General features: G+C 42.4%; 1 long non-coding RNA gene across 1 annotated transcript; it reads left to right on the forward strand.

The window, feature by feature from the left end:
* Window positions 1–97: 97 nt before the first annotated feature.
* Window positions 98–14,278, forward strand: LOC144728802 (uncharacterized). Its single transcript, XR_013587569.1, has 3 exons — window positions 98–171; window positions 5,327–5,550; window positions 7,907–14,278. It is a non-coding gene; the product is annotated as an uncharacterized LOC144728802 (long non-coding RNA).
* Window positions 14,279–24,104: the final 9,826 nt, after the last annotated feature.

Consider the following 24,104-nt stretch of genomic DNA (forward strand, 5'->3'; position numbering starts at 1 on the left):
CACGCGGCCGCGAGGGCGCGTAACTCCATTGGCCACCGCCTCGCACCGCGTTCCAATCGGCGGCGACGCCGTCCCTGAGCGCGCTACCAATTTCAAACGGCGATCCGCCGGGGCCCAGCCATCAATCCGACGTCAACTTCGCCAGCGGCCGTGCTCTGTCCACTGCTGCACGTGAGGATTTCCCTTTCTCCTCTCACCCTCGAACCCCCCAAAAATCTGTCTCTATCGCTAGCAGTCTTTCACTGCGGTAGGGGCAATCTGTGGCAACCACTCACGCTCGATCCACTTCTGCGTTGCGAGGTCTCGCAGTTACCACTCGCCACTCTGGTGTCGGGGAGAGCGTCTCTGGAAACTTTCTTAAAACATCGTCAGCGAATGCTCTCTTGTCCAGGCTTTCGCAAAAGCAGTCGCCGTCCTCCTTCGCAGCGATCCACAAGATCTAGCTCCTTCCTCGACCACGAGTTTGGTGTTTTAATAACATCCCTGCCACTCGTTAATCTCAACCACAGCGTCCAAGCATTGCCTGACTTCGACACTGCGATGTACTGAGAAAGGATTGTTTCTCGAAAGTCGCCTATTTTTTTTATTTAATGGCAGTGTTATTAACAAATGCGTCGAGCATTGTTCGATGCCCAAGCCCCATTAATGTGGGTAACAAGTCCATGTTTATTTCGCTTTAACATCGAAGACACCGCTGCTGTCATCAACCGCATGAGAACGTCAACCGGCCGATGCACAACAGCTTCATGAATGGAAACTTTAAAAGTCGCATGCGTGCGATTGTGGCCATTGTGACCCAAAACTACGGTATAAACTTAAAACTAAACCACTGTTGTATATTCTTGGTTCTTTCGGTAAAGTCACGTAGAAGGGAAACAATTAAATAATAAAAATATAAAACAATAAAATTATCACGACGTTTCGATCGCAACACAAGCAATCATCAGGTGTGAAAACCACAGCAAGATTTTTTTTTTAAAGTGTTGTATAGTTAACGAAGGAATTTGCAAAACGACACAAACTCTTTCATAAAGCCCTCCCATGGCGAGCAGACCTCGACTTTGGCATTTCGCTACTGAACTGTCATACGATTGAATATAATTGGGTAGTATAGGACGACATAGCTGTCAACCCTTACGGTGTACCCGTATTCTTGCACAGGGAAATTGAGTTTTCAAGTCCATATGGCGTACAGCCGTTTCAAAACTGGCATTTTTTTATTGTCTATTTGTGTTTTTCCCTTGTGATGGGATTTTGTAGGATGAACGTTGAGATTTATAAGGGCACGGGGTGACCAATACGGTCTGAAATGGTCTGTAATAAGGTAGGCACTGAAAAGGGATTGACAGGTATGGCGTGATGAGTAAAAGAAATAACTCTTGGGGCTGTAAAGAAAGGGTAAAGGTGTGACCCTGCAATTACTTGTGCACCCCACTGCTGAAGGAAGGGTCTCCACTAGAGCCCCACTAGTCCATTTTTAAATCCTTTATATTAAGTTCGCGTGCTTGCTTGCTTGCGTGCTTGCTTGCTTGCTTAGGACCGTGCAAATATTTCGGTCGTTATTTAACCCACTTCCCGTGATCCAATCGAGCTGACATTTTCCACACAGACTCGTTGTGCCAGACAATTATTGTTCGTGAAAAAAAATTCCTAAAATGTTACACTTTTTAGGCAAAATTTTTTTATTTTACATATATTCAAATAGAACGCATTCATGGCTTTGGCTGAACGTCAGAGTGTAAGAGCCCAGAGCGTAACCCCTCCACAGGCCGTGGCGGAGTAGCGCAGTTGGTAGCGCCCTCGCTTCCCATGCCAAAGGTCGCGGGATCGATCCCCGCGTCCTCCACAGGCGAATATATTTTTAAATCCTTTATATTAAGTTCGCTGCCACGCATATAAAGGATTTATAGTGAACAACTTTGTTTTTACGGGTTATACTTATTAAGTGATGAACTTTGCTAAGATGAAATGTCACAACAAACACGCTAAAGCAAAATGTGACAATGGCCAACACTCCTTTAAAATATGTTTCCAATTGCATTACCATATACCTCTCCATTGAGTTTTGGACCAAGTTTTGTCATGAAGCCTCTAACTTACCTTTCTTCTCTGATCCATGTGTTACTCCTTCTGACTTGAAGTAATTTCAAGCATGAATCTCTTTGTTTACTTTCAGTTTTACCCTTTTCTTTGTCATTGTCCATGATGCTGATCTGTATCTCATAGCTGGTCATACCCTCCTGCTTAATAGTGATACAATAATGCACCTTATTTCTCTATTAAAATAGTTTCATATAGTGTCAAGCATGGCATAGCAGAGAGTTTTTTAGGATAAATTTGGAATCTTAATTTTAGGCTATAACCACCAGCATTGGTTCGTGGGGCTGCACTTTTCTGATAAGACTTTAATTTGAAACGCTTTCTGATGTCTCCTACCAGTAACCTAAAGGCACCCAGTGATATTAACTTCTAATCACTGATGACACTGAAATTAGATAAAACATTTCCCGTAAGAACATTAAAGTTTCCATTGGCATTAGTTTAAAAGGCATGCTGATGAAGCGTGAAGTTGAAACTGGACAAAGGCTGCCCTGTTCAAACAAATGCTAATGGAAAACGTATTTTTTATTTAATTATCTGCCGAAGGGCAGGTTCTTATATCAAGTTTCCTCCTCCAATCTTACACTTTACTCATCAATTAGTCATTAAATATTAAAGTTGCCGAACAACATTCATTTTTCAACCCTTCTAAAGCTTCCTTCAGCAAGTCTTCACCTGGCAATACATCCAATCCAAATTTATTTTGCATTTTATTAATTAGAATTAAATGTCTCTCTTTGTGAACCTGCTCAAGCCTTTTGCAAATTTTTTATGTCCAGCTAATTTGCTTCATTTTATGCGACACATCCATCCAAATAAAAATCCATCTTTCTTTTGTCTTCCTTCAACACAATAGCAGTGTTGAGTGCCCAGTCAAAGAAACATCAAACATTTGATCAGTGAGAGGTTTGGCCGCATGCCACCCTACAGCTGTGTGTAAAGTCAAGGTGCGCAGTGGGGACTAAGTGTCGAGGAGAAGTGTCAAGCTAGCTAGCCTCATTACTCCTGACTGCGTCACACCTGGATGTAGCACTCCTGGCCCCGTCACACCTGGTTGCGCTACACCGGAGCCATGGACTCGTGTGAGTGACTGGCTGGAGTAGAGGCTGCGACAAACCTTTTTTTGGTCAAGGGAAGTAATAATACACGATGTCTTACTTTATAAATGTCCACGTCTGTGTTGAATATAACACCACACTCCGTACTAGGCTCTTTGCGGGTCTCTTCTGTCATGCTGTACTCATCCATCTTATCAGCAGCACTTTGTACTTGGTGGATGCCGCTATGCCCATGACAATTCTAGTTCTAATCTCCTTCGAACAACTGTCATATTCTGTGAAATTACTACCCACATACCTGAACTATACCACCAGTTTTATCTGTTTTCCATCCACTCTGATATTTAATCTTCTTACACTTTTCCGATCAAGGCTGATAAACAAAACTTTACGTAATGTATTGTGCGGGGGTTACGTCGTGGTTCAATGGCTCATGCTATGAACCCGGCAACCTCAGAGCTAAAAATCAGTGGCGAGGTGATGGTCTGAGCCGGTTCTAGGTCCCTCCTTTACCAACTCACATTGACCAGCATGGTGAAGTATGTTCACACAAACCTCTGTGACCGACATGGCATAGGGGATACCTTCATCCAGCAGCGAATTGAGGCAATGCTGTGTAATATGTATTTTGTACTTTACGTACGGAATTTTACAAACTCATGAAATAATTTTAGCAGTTTATTACCTTGCCTTTTTCAAATCATATAACTATATTGCATATATTTCCCAATCTCGTAAAAAAGACGAGCTTTTTTAATGTGCTCTCACCTGGCACCATGGGATTATGTTGTATTTGACATAATTTAAATTATTGATTTAATCATTCACAACTACAGGCTACATTAATGAAGTGCCATCATGGCTAGATTACTTATAGTTGGATGTGTTTCATTATCTGGCTTATGTATGGTATTTTTAGTACTGGTGAATGTGAATGTGCGATGGCGGGGAGGAAGCCGCAATGGCGTGGAGGAGGCCGTGATGGCGTGGAGGATGCCGTGATACACTCACTCATCATACGCTGACTCACTCACACATCATACACTGACTCACTCACACATCATACACTCACACAACCACTGACCCATTCACTCATGATACACTGATTCACTCATCATACACTCACTCATCATACGCTGACTCACTCACACATCATACACTAACTCACTCACACATCATACACTGACTCACTCATCATACACTCACTCATAATACGCTGACTCACTCACACATCATACACTCACTCACACTACCACTGACTCACACATCATACACTCACTCACACTGACTCACTCACACATCATACACTGGGAGTGTCATGCTGCCAGATATGGCTGCAAGTTTGGTCGTGCATGTGATGTATATCGTTTATTGTTAAATATGAATAAAATTTCCTATGATTACGGTTGTTACATTGTATTTTATAGCTTTATTTTGGTGATTTCGAAAACATGGTTAAGCCATGTTTCTTGCGGAAGTGCGGAGTTGGCCTGATAACTTTAATCTAAATTGTCTTATGGTTGTTATTGTTTGACTTGCATCACACTGGGAATTTTTGCACACAGCGTTGTAATACGGTGTTTTTTTCTGAAAGATTTTCTGGTTTATCCAGGATGTTTCTGTTGCGCGTCGTCGCTTTAAGATGTTCTCTGTTCTAATTTTGTTTGTTGCCGTTGCACCCGACTCAAGAGCCGCATGGCTCATAAATGAAACTTGAATCTGAAGTACAGTACGTATAAATTACTACCACAGCACAAAGTAAACCCAACACTGTATAGATATTCACAATTATAAATGGATTGGCAAAATTATCTTGGCACGTTATGCAAGAAGACTCACACCATTTATTTTTGAAGATTAAAATTATTAGCTATGCGTTTTCTTTAACAAATGTTATTGCAGATATATTGTTTCCCATTTTCGCGGATGTTTAATGACATAGGCAATCTAGTGAATAATTTTCATGGTTTTGAATAAATGAAAACACATAGTAAAATTCACTTTTAATGGTGCTATATCACGTTTTATTGGTTGAAAATGGAAGTCCATACCATTTAACTACAGTTTTGTCATTAAATTAAATAGACTGTGATATATATTTTTCACTGACTTCATGAGGCAGATTCTGTTAATTCTAAAGCATTGCCTTGGCACTTTTATTCCAACAGATGGAGGCCAAGACACATTTGGGAATAACTAAACAGCTATTCAATATACATCCCTGCAGACCCGACGCAATGCGGAAGGAAAAAAAGCACTGTTGATATTGACCAAAATTTAATGGGCATGCCATTGTATACCAAATGATAAAATCACGTAATTTCTGTTAATATATGACAACGGAAGGAATTTAGTCGGCCTAGCGCAGCTTTGCGCCCACGCTCACAGCAAGGTACGATCACATTTAGACAAGAAAATGATTTGTGACACAACAATAAAGTCAACAACATGTCGTGTAAGGGTCTCCAGATGTTCAATAAAGATAGCAACATAAATGCTCCACAGATCAAGGGACACAGCAGGAGTCCGTGGTTGATGTGGTGGGAATCTCTTTGGTCAAGGTTATTCATGTTCAGGTGGATAAATGCAGGTTAAGGAATTACAAAAAAAACGATACCTCAAACAACCTTTGCCTAATTATTTTTTAATTGTAATCTGCCTGCCAATTATGCATCGTTAGATATAACATTACAATGAGTACAAACGGAAAGCCAGCAGGACAGCGGGCAAAGAGAGCTATTTGAATAAAAATATGAGCATAAATGTAATCCATGCTTTGTTGTGCCAGCTATGTTTTGAGGGTTTAGACTTATAATATCACTAGCTATCTCAGGATTTTGTGTTTTTTTTTACAAGCAGTGCTTTTTGTCATATATTCAATTCCATCACGAAAGTGGCTGCTGTCGACTTTACTGGCATAATGGTAGGATATATTTGATGTATCAGAACCCTAGCACACAATATATTGGCTTTTGCACCATGGGGAACATGATTGCGGTTGAGAAATGCAACTTCTCAGATACGATCTTCCTTTTTCTATTGTAATTTTGGGATATGGTGCGTGTAGTGCATAGGCACAATTCTTAGCTCATTTCCAGTGTTCTGGCATGAGCTACAGGGTACGTACTTGCATTGACAGATACCAAATTACATTTATACTTGTGTGCACACACATCCACACAGCCACTCACATCGGTAAACAGCCACCATTTCATATCTTGCTCAATGTTTTAACCAAATTGAGCTTAAATCACGTAAAGACAAGAACATGATTTGTGATGTGACAATGTAATCTCTAAACTCCACTTGACTCTGAAAAAAATGCAACGTAACTGGCCTTGGCCAAACATCCCAATGCTGAAATATTACCTGCAAATTACATATTTAGGAATACACGTCGCAAAAATTAGCAGGACCTTCCTGAAAAGAAGGAATGGGACTCGGTGAGGATTTCCTAGATAAACAAGTGAATAATAGTGATGTATGAAATATAGAAGTGTATTAACCATCCAAAAAGTGATTTGCATATTTATGAATATCATTGTTTAAACATTGTCTTCATGTCTCACAGTTTTCATTATTGAAATGGGAGCCTGATTTAAAAAAAAAACATCTTCACTCATTGTTTTCATTAACGTTCGGATTGACAGGACAAGTACTTATGCATGTTGCATCAGAGGCTTTGCAATTGTTAAGCAAGTGACTCGGACATTGGCATGAAAGTACACGCAATGTTTATTGTGGCCATGGAGAATTGCGGACTATTGTAATTGTCTGGCACCACGGGTTTGTGGGCTCTGGACCAGCTCGACGTTGCATCAATAGACAAAACAAAAAAAACTGTATTAACATTCCATATCGTCTCCCAAGGCAGTGCTCAAATATAGTTGAGCTCTTGTGAGTGCATTGGATCAGCAGTGCTGCTGTAGTTGAGATTTATGTTTGGGATTTGGCTCCTTGACACAGATTGGGCAGGGGGCACTGATTTCGAAATGGCATGCTGCCACCAGGGTATTGGGGCATTGAGTTGGCTATTGCTGCCAAATTAAATGTAGTTTTCTGAAATTATGCTGACAGTATTGCTGGTCACACACACACACAATAAAGAATAAAAATCAGGCTCTTGTAATTTAAATGCTTTATCCTGTACGCTTGTGTTTTACAAAGATATATTTTTTATGCAATACACTTGTAATATCAGCACCAACATTAGGCGTTGGGCGTGTAAGACAATTGATTGTTTTGTGAGCATTGTTCCTCTTGGATATAAATTCTATTTGTGTCTCTTCACCCGGAAATTAATGATCGTTTATTTCAGCAGTGAAAAATGGGAATGGATTTGCACTTCGCACTCGTGCATATTAGATGTGTGTATGAAAATTGTTATTACATACTGCGCATGTATCTGTGCACAAAGAGCCCACCGTGTAGCCTTAAGAGGCTGTTGGAGCAAATGCTGTTAGCGAGCACCTATGAAGGCCGGCACGGCACACAAAGGGGGTGGGTGGCCAGCAACCACTCCCGGCCGCCTTTGTCTCCTTAGTAGCGATGTTTACATATTGCACAAGGCACTCATTTGAGGCTGAATTGATGTCGGGGAGGCCCAGGACCAGTTCAGATAATAGCCTGGTTCGTAGCACAGTGCGATAACCGCCACAATACCGCTCCCCACACGTGCACACCACCGTAACCACATGTATGCATGTTATGTATGGTGTCCATGGTGTATTTTTATCTGCACCCAACAGGGTTTACAGATGCGTGGAAATACAAGCAGCAAAATGGACCACTCACTGATGGGACACTTTGGGCCTGAAATCAGCAAGATGTATGGGTGTAATAAGATGCTACTGCATACAAAAAGATTTGGATTCCAAACTTTCCTTATTCACAATGCTCTTGAGTGCTAAAGCCATTACTCAGCAGCTTTCAACTAAAACCCTCTCTAAGTTACACTTAGTCCCTTTATCTTGTGTGAAATATTTGTCGACAGACACTACTTCATAACCTTTATTTGCTTCCACGCTCTGGCAGTTTCCAACATGTGGGGTTTTTCACGCACCAGTGTATTGTAGGTTAATATTCCAGCATGCCATGAAATATTAATCTGCTAGAATGCGAAAGCACTCGTAGCATATAGACAAAGATTTTTGTTTTTTTAAATAAATGAAATATTAACTACTAAATAATGAATGGGCCCTTAAAAAAGGGTGATCGTGCCTTCGGATACATTGACAAAATCAATGTGGCCACGGTCGGAGATTTCTATGAAAGGGAGTAACCTTCGGAATCCAAGAGGCCACCATGCACGGAATGCGTATGTCTGTTATCTGTCAGTCACTCTGATCAATACTTTGACAGTCTGTCGTGCCTGTGATGTAACCTCGTTATTGCATCGATCAGGAGATATGCACTTGCTGGTGTGTTGGTCGGACTAGCCTTGCAGGTGGCGTCAGCGTCTCATTTGTATTCGTCGAAGGCCCCCAGAACCACCTCTGTCCGAGCTGTAATGATTGAAACAGGCTCAGATTTGTTAAAGGGCCAGTGTACACCTAATCGATGGAAAGGGAGCATTAGACCCAGGGCAGTAATTTGGTACACAGTGTGCAGTTTAGGCAACATTACATTACGAGTAATTCAATTCGTAAGGCACCAAGCTGAGAGGTTTCTCTGCAGAAATGAAGGTAATTATGATATTAATGAACAATTAAATTGCTGTGATTCTCAATCGCATCGAACTTGATGCAATAATTGCTTTAAGTTCGGGTGTATGATGGTGCAAATGCCAACCTCGTCAGGTTAAGCATTTAATATTAGCCCCATGTCTTCTCATGAAATGCAAGATTAAGTTTTGCGACGCATTCAGTGCACCGGCGGTGGTGGTCATATGTCATGAAAAATGGATATTATTCTGAGGGCATCATCAAGATAATTTATCCAGAGCGTTGATTCAATTTTCAAACGCAGCTCACCTCATTGGGCAGAAATGTATGTTGCCATAGTAATACTAGGCTGTGTAAAAAATATATATATATCTGGAACATTTGACTGCAGGGTTGACCTAATGGGACAATACAGATAACGTTAAAAACAATGTGAGATGGCATAATTACAGGACTGGTATCCAGAGGCAATCTTGGGGATATTGAGGCCCCAGCATGTACCACTGCCTCCACTGGTGGCATATATAAATGAAATATTAGGCAAGCATGGCATTAAAGGCAATTATACTGTGACGGCCTGCATAATAACCTTACTATCTCGGCTAATTAGCTAGGAAAATTGAAGTGCAGTACTTGACAAGTAATGCTTACTTTTACCCACCTTAAAATGCCCCACTAAGGTGGTGTAATATTAGAAGTGTCAGACTGGTGATCAGCTTAGCATGGAGTCACCGTCATGCCACTAAGAATTGCACTTTCATCATCAGAGATTACAATTTTTAATATCCTGCAGCCAAATGTCCAGACATCCTATATTGCTGTGCAACGCGGAACCTAAGAAGAACGATGGCTGTCTGACACGTGATGATTCACCTCTACAGCAGTTCAATACACGGACACGATCCAGGGTCGTGGTTCAATTTAAACCACATTGCTTTTTGTGGCTTTAAACTTTTTCGTGTAATTATCTGGTTTGTAACGCGTCTCATTTTTGTTTCTTATCTATAATTTGTTCGCTCGATTGTCCTAGAAGTAATATGAAATGTTTTATATGGTTTACATATACAGGAAAGCCTTGCCCGATGCGGCTTCATTGAACGCGTGTTTCGGCTATATACGGTTTACCTAGTGAGGTCTGTTTTCTGGAACATGGGGGCGATGTTTCCACTCCACGCGGTTTAATGTGGCTAATCTCATCTCCGCGTCAAAAAGTAAGACCCCCAGAGTGGTGCATCTGTTGGGATCTGTGAATGAATCGACTGTGAGAGCTGTTTATTTACCATGTGTATCTTGTGCATGTTTTTGCGTGATAATGTAACACTCAACGCGCACAACACAAGTGTTTACACATTGGCGAACACATCTAGCCGTCCACTCGTTGCAGACGTCAGATGGATACCTATGTAGTGGTTCAACTCGGAGGCAGTAATTCTTGGAGCCACTTTTATTATACTCACAATCTCCCTTCACACACCCTACATAGGCTACACACACCCTCGCCTATACACAACACTAGCCGTCTAATACCGATGGTGCTGACCGATACCGCCAACAACCGTATAACAGCGCAATATCAAGCGACGACGACTGCGGCGACTAAGAGAAGAATGGTGACGATGGACTTGAGCAGCACGACGGGATCCCACTTACAATCAACAGCCCCGAGGTCCCCTACAGGGGCCTTTCTCATACTGTCACGTGGCCTGGCTCCGCCCCCGGCCACGCCCCCTTTCTAGAATCTACCGGCGGGTTCTGGGTGTGCCCCTTCTGTGACCTTTCTGTGACCTTTCCGCGAGATCCTCTGGTGTATCACGTGGCCTGCTGATGTCAGGGCTGCCGTAAGCCGCAGATCCCCTTCCCTGCCAGCAGCCAGCGCTATGCTGCTACATTACTATTCTATGCCACTACACCTAGATGGCGAATCATCAACACGCTCTCAAGACAACGACACAACAGCAAGAACGCAAATGTACGCAAATGTTCACACATTGACGAATGAGGACGTTAGTCATACGGACGTCTAGATTTCGAATCATTAACGTGCAAGTGACTGTGTTAGGAACGATAGTCAGGCTGAGAATTCAGTGTCAGGGGAGAGTGCTGGCCCTGAGTACCGCGATGTGTGATAGAAGTAGAGACGGGGGTTTTGTGCTGCGGTGAAATTGAAAACTAAGTGTGTACACACACACATAGAAGAAATGGAGAGCGAATCTACATTTTTTTGTACAATAACATTAGTTAAAGAAAGAGGGAGGGGGTGATCATTTCGGACCCAGGACCGCAACCCTGCTTTTCCCTTAAGGTCTATTATTCGTCGAACGCGGTTTTGCCCAACGCAGCATCTTTTAGGGATGTAACCACCGCGTTCGGCGAGGTTAGGCCTGTACCCTACAAAAATATACCTACATGCTTAATTTAACGAATGTATCTTGCATACGATAATCGATTTTAATCCATTAAAGTGTGCATTATACTATGCCGGCCAGCTGTAGTGTTAATGCTGTGTTAAGCTGCTGTGGTTGAACGGCATGCGATGCTTAATATGCTGCACATTCTTGCATCTGCTCCGATGTAACCAATTTCCCAGCACTGTTCCGTTTACATAAATTAAAAAGCAAACACAAAGTCAAAACAGGGCATTGTTAAGCCCCAGACGTGGGGCGAGAGTTATGGGTAAGGCTGGAGATAATGAGCTGGTTATATAATTTGCTTTGATATGTGTAAAATAGCTGGTATTGTCATCCTGCACAGGGAGCAGCACATATAACCAAAACTCTACACATCCGTCAATAACACTGCCCTCATAAAAAATAACGTTTCGCCATCATGCTAAGTAGAAGGGCATTGCCTGAAACGTCACCTATTCTATAATTGTTTTCCTTTTTGGGGGCATTCTTATTGATGGATGCGTTGAGTTGGTGTAAAGTGGAGTTAGTCTTGCGAGTGTGTGTGCTACCCGCTCACAGGTTTCACGTTCCTCCATTTGCCCAGTATGGCCTCTGTACTTTGCTTTTCATTGTTTGGTGTTTGCACTTCTGAAGGGGTGGGTGCCACGCTCCAGAAGGAACCATCTTACAGACGATACGCAATGCGACGCGAGGATATGTGCACCCAATAGAGAGTATGAACATCACAGATCATGTGAGCTGCTTCAATAGAGCAGGGGGGTTAACCCAAGCCTTCTGGCTAAAATCTCACTACAGCTCAATCGGATCTCCTGCCTTTTCCAAATTCCCGTCACGTGACTTATTTGTAAACATTTTATTTTGCCCCCTATGGTGGTTGAACATCACTGTCAACATGGTGTATACGGCTCATACGGATGTGTATTGTGAGTTCTAAATATCGCTTTTAAAAAAAAATCGAAATATTGATGTGCACCAGTTAAAATCAGCGGTGACATTGAATACGCTGATCACGAATCCTGAGGCGTTATAAACGATTATAATCCCTCTAAGTTGGGAGAACACAACACGTTGGTAGCCAGATGGTTAATATTCCACACGCTCCTCTTGAATGCAACCAACGTAAAGCACAAACAATGTATTGTACAGCATACATTTCAACGCGAAGCCGATAATCGAGTAATTTTCCAGACTAGGTGAGAATAGCTGCACTGACAATTTCCATGCAATGTTTGACACGTGACTATCTGTTAACAATGCTCCAGATGTTGTGCAAGCAGCATGACTAGGAGGCAAAGACACGGTCGCAATACGCAACGTGTGTTCATCAGAATATGTATTTACACTAGAAGAATGCGATGAGCTTGGAAGCGCTTTTTCACAGATATCCATTGTACTCGGGTAATAAAGTAAAGTTGTGGCCCACATTTTTCGATTTTAAGCTTTCGTGACTGCATGGATTAATCTTACTGGTTCTTTCGGTAAAGTCACGTAGAAGGGAAGTAATAAAATAATAAAAATAAAACAATAAAATAATTCTCACGACGTTTCGGCCACAACGCAAGCAGCCGTCCTCAGGTGAAGACCAGGTCTGTCTCAGACTCTGTCTGTGGCCGAGACGTCGTGAGAATTATTTTATTATGTTTTATTTTTATTATTGTATTACTTCCCTTCTACGTGACTTTACCGAAAGAACCAGGAAGTTGTGGCCCACAATTGTTTACTCACACAACTGCTGGTGGGGCGGCCTCCACCAGAGAATATTCTTAAGAGTCCTCCACTCATACTTTGGCCTACTCTTCTCGCTGGCCAGACGTGAGAGGGGGTGGGGGGGGGTAAGAAACGTACCCATTGTTTCTACTGCCGTGCCGGGAGATAGAGCCGGCGACGTCTGTATGACAAGTGCAGTGTGATCACCATCACAACACAGCAGCAACCCGGCAGGTCATCGTACTATACTAATATGTCTACGAATACTATTTTTACGATGCCAATCAAATATAACGTTTTTTTTTTGTAAAGGCGCAAATGGAAATCGCAGTTGTAAATTATTGAAAGATGATTGGAATCAAAATTATGAAATAAAAAAAGAGATGAAAAAGAGCAGGAGGAAGTATTTTATTTTTAAGCGAGCGCGATAATGAGTCACAGCATGCCGTGGCGTCTGAAGCAGCAAGTTTTCAATCTGTCCATATTGCCACCTATATACTGTTTGGATCAAAAACTTTGAACGCTGTCAAGGTTTAAAATTGCATGAAGAAGTGGCAAATACACGAATGATCACACCAAGAGACAGAAATATGAACACTTTGATCAGGGAACAACTGCAATTATCAGAGACAATATTGATTTGTTAAGATAAGTAAATGGGTTCGGGCAGGACACGCGTTTCGAAAGGAGTATGGCCAATGGACAAGACTGGTCATGGAACGGCAGCCAATGGATAGAACACACCCAAGAAGACCACAAAGACGTGAGAGTGATGATAGCAGTTATGCGCAGGACTGTGGAAACGCAGGGCCATAAGAGATTGTCACGGAGTGGGGAGACTTTCATCCAGCAGTGGATACACTATGGCTGATGATGACGATAATAATTATCTACAAAGTTATTGTATATTTCGTAATATGGATGTGGTAGGGCATTTAGCCCCAAAACGAATGATATATCTAAAGATAAGTATTGAGAATATATTCAGGACCAATATTGTAGTATAATTCTTTGAACTATTGAAAATATTTTATGGTTCCCTACTGATGTTATATGTAATATAGTATATAACAGCTACTTCAATGACTCTCAGAAATTAACTTTGCACAGTACTTTGCCCACACGAATAAATTTACATCATTTTCTGGCTGCGGTTATTGCCAGAAGCTAAAAATGGCCATTGTTTTCATTTCATTGTAAAGAAATATGCGATTAAACGTTCACGATGTATCCAATGAAGTAGAATTGAATTACGCTTATTCCTGTTTATGAATTATCCCGTTCTATAATAACACTCTATTTTCGTTTTTTTCCAATCATTAAAAACCTACACTACACCGAACATTTTTGTTGATGAATATGTATCTGCAGTTGTACAAGTCATCGCTTTAAAATTAAGAGATCCATTGATTTTTATATCCTACATGGGACCACTGTTTTTCACCGAGTCAGAGTGTTGTTATTCATGCGGGGCTAATTTCTTACAAGGTATGAAGTATTGTATTTATTGTGGCAATTCATGTTGGAATTTGCAGTGCACTGAACAGCGCATTCAATTAAACTCCACATTATTAACTTGTTAATTCATTAATTTTATGCACTCCGCTTTGCCGCGTGGCATCTCTCAGGTAGACAGCAGTGATGTAGGAATTTATATCGTGCTATTAAAGTTTATCTTGTATTCCAACCATCTGGCATTGGCGTAATTAAGCATTTTACAGTTAATTTATTGGAGTGTACTTCAGGAGCACAACACAATCAATAAGTTAGTTGCAATGCCATCGAGGAGTTGTTTCTCTCCATCATTGATTCCCGCTGGCAGCAATGATAATGCGTTAACGTCCTGCGAGGGGCAAGGCCACATTCCCCAAACACGACGGGACGCGGGACATGTGGCACGAATGCTCTCCGAGCAACACGTAAAGAAGTCGTTCCACCAGATTGACTGTCTGCTCCCACCCTCCGGATTATAAAGAATGTAAAGGCGCAGCCCTGCAAAAGCTTTTTCCTCTGACACCACTGCTGGAAGAAGCGGACTCCACTGGAGGGAGCTCCACCTGGCTCCTTTTAGAGGATATTTGGGCCTCTTTCACGCTGGTCAGATGTCTCGGGTGAGCAGGGAGTGCCCACAAAGATCCCCCCCGTATCGCCTTAACAGACCGTAGGGGCAAGTGCTGTTAGCGAGCACCTATGAAGAGGCCGGCACGGCACGGCACACGAGGGGGTTGGTGGCCAGCACCACGCTCGACCGCCTTTGTCTCCCCAGTGGCGATGTTTACACATTGTACTCGGTACTAATTTGAGGCTGAGTCGACCTAGAGGAGGCCCAGGACCGGTTCATATAATCGTCACTGGTGTTGGCCGTAAGCGGGAATCGAACCCGGGTCGTCAGGTTCGTAGCGCAGCGTAGCGCTAAGCAACTTTACGATAAACTAACCATGGTGTACCCATTTATACTGAACAGTAGACAGGGGCCATGGGATTTAAGAAGCTTACCTATTGTAAGACTATAGTATTGTAAAGAACTATAAATATATCTTCCTCCTTCTGTCCTCACACTACTTCATGGTTGACATCCCTCCCATCGTCGCTTTTGCCAAGTTCCGATAACCTTACTCAATGTTATGTTTTATCTTGCTGTGCTATTATTTGCACACTCTTTTGCTAGCCACTGTGTGTTCCAGGTCTTTGGGTTTTTGTTCCGTAGCTTTGATGTCATATTAACAGAAAATGGTGCTGATCACATTTGCAGTACGGTTACATCTAATTTGAAATTAAATTTATATTTAATTTTGTTTGGTTTTTCCGAGCCAACTTGTTAAAATGGAGCCACTGGCATTGTTTCATGGAACAATGAATACATTTTGGAAATGGAAATCCCACAGAGCAGTGTGCCCCATGTGTCAGGGAATAGCTGCAGAATACATTTTTTACAGGGCCTTACCCCATAAAATCTTTCAGGTAAATCTATTTTTGCTTGACACGGATATGAGTCACATTTGCCTACATGGATTGTGTACGTGTCCAATAATTGGTGATGGGGCTGAGGCTATCAACTTACTTCGCTTGTGAAGCTGATTTTGGTCACGAGTAGCTTCCCGGATTCAAATCCAGGACCTCACCGATGCTACGCTTTGAGCTCTAACCTCTAGGGCCACCTAATCAACTCGGACAATAATTTTCATCTACCCTCTGCACCACTTGTGGCTGCAGTTGATTCCCTGGAAACACTACAAAGCGGTGTGATTAATGATGTTTAAATTTCATTAAAGCACGTGCTTTGCTCTGTATATAGATCATTTACGAAAGACATGAATAAGTAATTAATGCAGGTACTGCTGTGTTTAATTAATGCCATAATATATTTTTTCATATCGATCATTATTTTCATAGCATAGATGGTACATTTAGCAATATTTCATCATGAAATATTACTAAGATCCACAAACTCATGCACGATTTAGTATCAACCAAATGAGGACCAACTGGTGAAGGTGCATCACTTGGGTGGGAGGTCAAAGGTGGTCTCTGCCATAGGAATGGAGAATTTCACCTGCTGGCTGAAAACAAATCCACTGGAGATAATTAAAACAAAAACAATTACAGTCCTCTGGCAATCCACTGCTAGATAACGGACTCCCCAAATGATGTCTTGTCACGGGGGGGGGGGGGGGTTCAACCATACTTTGCCACTCGCATCAGTGTGGGTTGGTGAAAAGGGCGCTCAGAACCAGTTCAAATATCGCTCGCCACTGATTATTATAATAATTATTAACTATGGTCGGGAATCGAACTCAATATCACGAGGTTCATAGCGCCTCGGATATGCGCACCATGGAATACTCATTTGAGCCTGGGGGAGTTTCGACTAAACTTTGGCTGCAAGATTGTGGATGAGGGCTGCTTAACAGAGCAGTCACATCCACAAAGGAGTGCGATAAGCCACAGGCATTGGTCACGAGAGATACTGAATTTTTTTTGTAAAGGCCAGCAGACGCCAAAGAGAGATGCACATTTATTTTAATAACATTTCGTTTGTGAAGTAACGGAAGATGTTAAGCGACACGCAGCTTGAAACATTAATCCAAATTAACGTGTGCCAATAAACCCAAGGCACATATTTGTCATGGAATTTCACAAAAAGTTAAATGTCTGCTGGTCTCGGCATTACCTGCGATATCAAGCAGGATATTAAACACCGCATGGGCATTTATTAAACGTTACAATAACGACAACTTCAGATGGGGTCCTATCTTTGGCAGACATAAGCGCCACAACCTCGCGTCGAGAATAGAAAGTTAACCGCATTGTACCCAAGAATGTACAATCTCACCCGCAAAAAAAGACGTGGAGCCATTTTTTTGGCCTAACTAAACTTCTGGGGCAAGGACTGTCAGCATGTACCATTACAACTGGCATGACACATTATATGATGTTCTGGTGGGATCAGCTTCCCAGATAATTTCTCTCAGCGGTGATTGTGACACATTGCTCCCTTTGGTATGTCGACCCAGAAAAGTGTAAGCCAGGTGCAGAAACCAATTTCTACTTGATGTGTACGGCCGGCAATTGATCCTGGTTTTTATCACAGCACAGAATGCTAATTACCATGTAATTACAATTCAATTACTCCCCATGCATACATTCATAAATGGGCACATGCATATATGCATGTTTGTAAGCAATACATTCTTTCTCAGAGGAGGGTGAAATTAAAAAGAGTGATAATGTACACGTTACAATTTGAAAGTATTATATTATTACGCGGTATTATTTAGGTGTCTTTTCGTTGCAGATGGTGGCGTTGGAAGACCTCCAACCAGAATTAGATTAATCATGGCTGATGATATTCATGATGGTGAATGATAATCCACAGTGTTATATGCATATTTAGTGTTACAAATCATAATGGGGTGGAGCATTGGCACAATTGAGCACTGCTGCACTTGTGAACTCTGCGACATGAGTTCTATTCCTGGCCACAACTAACGTCAGTCACGAGTGACTTCTGAACCGGTCCTGGGTTCGGGGCCGCCACCCCCTTTCCCCAGCCTCGCCAACCTGCACACACAAAACCTGCACTCGCCAACCTGCACTCACCAAACCTGCACTCGCCAACCTGCACTCGCCAACCTGCACTCGCCAACCTGCACTCGCCAAACCTGCACTCGCCAACCTGCACTCGCCAACCTGCACTCGCCAAACCTGCACTCGCCAACCTGCACTCGCCAACCTGCACTCGCCAAACTGCACTCACCAAACCTGCACTCGCCAACCTGCACTCACCAAACCTGCACTCGCCAACCTGCACTCGCCAAACCTGCACTCGCCAACCTGCACTCGCCAACCTGCACTCACCAAACCTGCACTCGCCAACCTGCACTCGCCAACCTGCACTCACCAAACCTGCACTCACCAAACCTGCACTCGCCAACCTGCACTCACCAAACCTGCACTCGCCAACCTGCACTCGCCAACCTGCACTCGCCAACCTGCACTCGCCAATCTGCACTCGCCAATCTGCACTCACCAACCTGGTAAAATATGGAGATTTTGTTTAATCCTATAACTGAAAGGGCATGGGAAGGTCTTCATCCAGCAGTGGATTTATAAATGGCACTGAATGCGAGTCCACCAAATATAGCTCACAATTGTACGATAAAATTTTGACCCCCCCCCCCCTCGGTAACATAGCCAGCGTTAGAGTTGTTGGTAAACATCGTCCACCGCGTCATTGTTATCGGCCTGCCTGGCGGTATTTATTGCCGCTAGGTAAATCTTCTGGTGCGGTAAGTCCGCTCAATCCCATGGAACCTTCTATTGACCTGGGAATAGTGAGGAGACGGATCCCAACTTGTGGTCCATTTCCATGAGAAGGGGGGGACGCTCGCGAGCGGCAAGTAATTGAAAATTGCCTGGACGGGGGCGATAAGCAAAGCCCAGGCGATAGCAAATGGGACGCTCTGATTTGATTGTGGAGCCTGGCGATGCACGCCCGTCAAATGTTGGGAGCAGCACAGGTGGCAGTGCCAAGGGGCCCTGCAAAAAGAGAAGGGCCCTTTAAAAATGTAACGTCGACAAAATGGAACCTGACACGATACGCTCAGTGGTACCTCGGCCCACATTTGAACACGTGTTCGCGTGGTGAATCTTCGTTTTTGCTTTTCATATTTATTTCAGCGGTGGAAAATAAATAACCGGTACAGGAGGGAATTGAAGGATTGTTGCGTATATATTTCTAGATTTAAAGCTTTCGTGACTGCAAGGATTCATACTCTTAGTTTTTTCGGTAAAGTCACGTAGGTAAAAAAATGAAATATAAATTTTAATTTCATTCACGTAGATAAAAAAATGAAATATTAATTTTAATTTTATTTTTTACCTACGTGACTTTACCGAAAACTAAGAGTAAGAGTATGCGTATATATTTGTTTATTTTTAACTTCTTCACAATGGGAGCACTAAATCTTTAGGAGGTGACATTTAGCTGCTGGCTTGCGGATGTTAAAGACTTCAAGACATTTTACTCGTGCATTCGATGTATTTGCATATACAGTGGAAGCTGTATATAAACACACCCCTTCTCAGCAAGGCGAGGTGTCTTTGTGTCTGAAGTAATGTGCTTGTATCAGATGGTGCCCTTCACGATTCCTTCAACCGTTTAATGTAACCATGTGTTGATCCATTTTTGTTTTAGGAGGAGGCCACGTGTTGTTTTTCATGCCAAATTTCTTGGCATTAACCCCCAACCAATTTTGTCATAAAGCCACCACCATGTGGCCAAACCAAAAAAAAACTAATTTGGATCATCATATTGGCTATGAAAACCTATGTTTAAAGTTTGTGGCACTTATACTTTAACTGTGCTTATGTTAGGTGTGCTCATATCCAGCCTTCACGGTGTCAGGTAAAAGGTGGGTGAGAGAGGCAACGGTTAAAGGCCTTGTAAGATTACATTGAACAAATCTTTGCTATACAAACGGTGCATTCCACAGCTCTTGATTGGCACAAATTCTTTAAATGCTGCAACAGCAGCTGCCAAATGTGCAGGTAAGTGCATTGATTTTAGGGCAAGAATAGCGAACCAACTTGTATTCATTAACCTCCATCCTCTGAGCTGCCAACGCATTTAACATGCCTTTTTAATACTTGACTTGAGCACCAAAAGAAAAACATATCGTTTCCCAGTAACGAAACAATCGTACCTTGTAAAGAACAAAAATATACAAGCCTTTTGGGCAACAATAACACGACTGCATGCGCCATTTAAAGATTTTTTTTTTCACCTAAAAAAAAAAATTCGGAATAAAACCACGAGCTGTTTATATGTCATCAATATACATAATACAAACTACAAAGCTCTGTTGCAACGAGAGTCAAACCACCCCCCTCCCCCCCCGCAAAAAAAAACACCACCAAAGAAGCATGATGTAATTGCCCATATACTTTTCCAGCTCAATATATTTTTTTGCAATTTCCCTTATCTAGTCATTCGGCATGCTAGGACACAGTTGAAAGGGCTGGCATGTTTTTATTTATTTATGTATTCGATATTTGTAATTTTATATTTATATTTTTTTATTCTATATATATATCTTTATTTTCATTTTCTACCCTTGCACGGCTCCTGCAGTTTGTTGCTTATCACTGCCAAAAGGCAAGTAGATTTTGTTTTATTGTTGTTGTTGCTATTTCATTGCAACTTCCAAGCCGTTTAATGAGTTGTAAGCAAATACGCCACTCTGCATTTGGCAATGACCCCAGCACAGACTACACGTTCACTTGGGGAGAGGGGTGGGAACTAAAATATAGATTTTTTTTTCCATGGCCTCCTGGTATTTGTGATAGTTATTGCAAACATTGCTAATGAATCTATCTGCTTAGCTTTAAGTTGGCCTGAGCAGCACATAACATGGAACTACAAGCCAGCAGCCAGTGGTCTCCAAAACTGTCGCGAAACAGATGGCTCCGTACTCATTTGTTTTTCTTGCCGAAAGCGTGCGCGAGTGTTCTTCGGAACGGTAAATGGCGCGTGAAACTTTGTTTTGATCGTGTTCGTCTCCCAGCAAAGAGTCACGAAAATATAAAACTCAGCACGAATGCACAAGCATCGCAGTGAAACAAAAACATCAGTTGATGAGGGGTGGGGAGACAAAGCTTACATCTTTTTTTTGCCCGCCTAGTGAGAAAAATGCTGAATAGTTGTTTTGCCCTGCTGTTTGTTACAAACAAGGACTCTGTCCGCTTCTGGAAGGACGTTCGCAGCTGTCGGGAAGATTTATATGGATCACTTACTAATCAATGCTTGAATGCATCCAATTCAATTAACTGCCGCTAACAGAGCTCCCACGTGTGGACAAGTCCATTTGTGGCATCCTGCAACAACAACAACAACAACAAAAGATTTCGGAACGTCAAAAGCGGCGGTCGTGTGGCAGATACGTTGTATGTAATACACGGGCCACGTATGTAATATTGCTATAATTACCCACGGGAAGGGGCAACTGAGGCATCAAACTGAATGGGAATATCATCCACCATGAATTACGTTGGCCTTATCTCCAAAGAATGCTCGAGATTAAATATGTTTTGCCATTATTGTGGCACGCATGATTGGATTGTTACTGCATATCTTGCTAAGATAGGCTGAGAGTACAATGGGGCAGGATTTATGTAAGGCCCACAAATTTAAACATTAACTATTATTTTCCCTTCATGTATTCTGTATATATTTTTTGCAACAATGATACATTGAGTGTTTTTTTTGTTACATGTAATGGCTTAATGGAATAAGCCCAATTCTTTGACAGAATGCGGCATTCATTGGCCATGACACTATTACTGTGCATGCTGTTATCTTGATCAGAATTCATAATTGGGGGGTTCTTATACCAGGCTCTTTTCAATATAATGGAGCAGCAGATGTTTTCTGAGCAGTGTGGTCCAGAGAGCAGACACTCGCCTGTCTCGTGACTGAGTTAATGTCCCAGAAAAGAGGGAGCGAAAAAAAAAACCCTAGCATAAAATGCCTGCGATTCGGTAACGAAGCCCCAAGAGTGGCTAATCCAATTTAATTAAAGTAGAGTGGAGCCCTAATTAATGTGCGCATCAAAGGTTCATTTGCTTTGGAAATTATTAACTGGCTGTCCAAGGTAAATGCATTTTAATTGTCAGAATGGATGACTGCTAAGACTAAGTGCAATGCTTTTAAAAGTACTGTCATGGAATATAACCCTCAATGCACGGTTAGGTTTTTGGGAATTTGAGTGTGCATAACACCTGTTACGAAATTACATCTGACCCATTCCAATTAAAACTACGAAAAATCAGCATGTGTATTTTAAGCAGCATTCAGAAAAAAAGTTGCATTTTAGAAAAGCCAAATTCTCTAGTGCACAATACAGAGGGGCATATTAAAAAAAGACGAAATTGACACGCTTAATGAAAATTATAACAAAAGCATAAATAACCATGAATTAAAAGCAGCTAATGCATTATTCATATTTGGAAGGCATTTTTTTTCCTTCAGATTATTTTAATATTTTTTGGTGACTCGAAACAGCATCCACTAATCAAACGTTTATCGTGGCACCTGAGCTCTTCCCAAAAATATTTAGAGAAATGTAATGCCTGGCATGGAATCCAACAATGTAATAAACCAGAGGCATCAAGCCCGATTCATCTCAACATTCTATCCCTCTGTTGATACAACAAGGGATCCATGGCTTGGTAGCGCCTGTACAAGCGAGATTTGGTGAACAATCGTTTTGGCTTCATACAGTTTTAATAGTGTTGTTTTCCAATCCCCCAAAGATGCTAACTGCATATCCCTTGTAATTCACATTTAATCAATAAGCATTCGGGATGGGCTATGATTAGGGGACCCCGAGCAGCATATGCCGGGCCCAGCAGGGTGAAAATAACAACGGCAGGTGTGCACAGCCAACACTGATTCTGACCCGTCTCACCTCACCACCAGCAGGGCTGCATGTCACCGGGTACCAATACCGAAGCGTAACTATCCTGCGATGAGCAGCAGCGTGAGCCACTCAGCCACGTAATATCAATCCAGTCAAGCGTTCTCAAATCTTATAATGAAATTGCAACTCTGGTTTTTTTTTGAGTGGAGTGGTTTTTTGTTTTTTTGTATTTTTGTGCCTTTTCCTTTTCCTGTAGTAACAAGGGTCTTGCATGGCAATCGAGAAGAGGAGGCTTCGTGGAAATGAATAATTAAATGTTGTGAGATAAAAACAATCATTTTTATTTTATTTAACGTGTAATGGAAATTGATTAAAACAAAACAATTATAATAACATATATATATATATATATCTCTGCGGAAAATATGTAAAGTTAAAGAGCGATGACGCAGTGGTTCGTGCACCGCAGTGTGGACCGGGTGACCTGAGCACAATGTGTGGCCATGGTTAACATCAGTGTGCTCCCTCCTTCACTAAACAACACTGGCCAGCGTGGCGAAGTATAGTCAGACAAGTCACACGACTGAAATGTCATGGGGAGGCATTCATCCTGCAATGTATTGACAAAGGGTTCTACATCAATCTAGTGGTTAAACACATTCCTGCGGAGGGAGCTGGTAGGAACGTTGGGTTGCTTGGTCAATGGCCAGGGTCAACGGTGGCGTGGTGTATTCCGTAAATATGGCCGACTGTAAGGGCGGGCACAAGCCGGCGTGAGTAGGTTTAACGTTGAGTTTTATAAGGGCACCACGGGGTGACCAGCCCCTCCACACCCACCCCCCACCCAGCCCCACCCTCCCCACCCAGCCCCTCCCCACCCTTCCTCCCCACCCTCCCTCCCCACCCAGCCGCTCCCCACCCAGCCCATCCACTCCCATTTCTGGATTCACGACGGACGGACGGACACAATAATCCCCTGTGGGCTGGTGTAACCAGGAGGTTCTTACCAGTATTATTACATCGAAGTATGATATCCGTATGAACCACAGCATATATTTCTTTTGCCAACACTTTGCAGCCTTTGTGCTCCAAATTTTCCATGTTTCTATTCGTCTGTCTTACGTGATGCTCAACAGCAATTCTATATTCCCAGCTGGGATTCAGTTTGGAACGTCCAGAAATTGCATGCAGTGATCCGTGAGGTGGAGTGTCGCAATGCAAACCGGGCTCTGCAGCGGCAGTGGTAAC

Source organism: Lampetra planeri, chromosome 30, assembly GCF_965212315.1.
Source record: "Lampetra planeri chromosome 30, kcLamPlan1.2.h2, whole genome shotgun sequence".
In the NCBI taxonomy this organism is placed as follows: domain Eukaryota; kingdom Metazoa; phylum Chordata; class Hyperoartia; order Petromyzontiformes; family Petromyzontidae; genus Lampetra; species Lampetra planeri.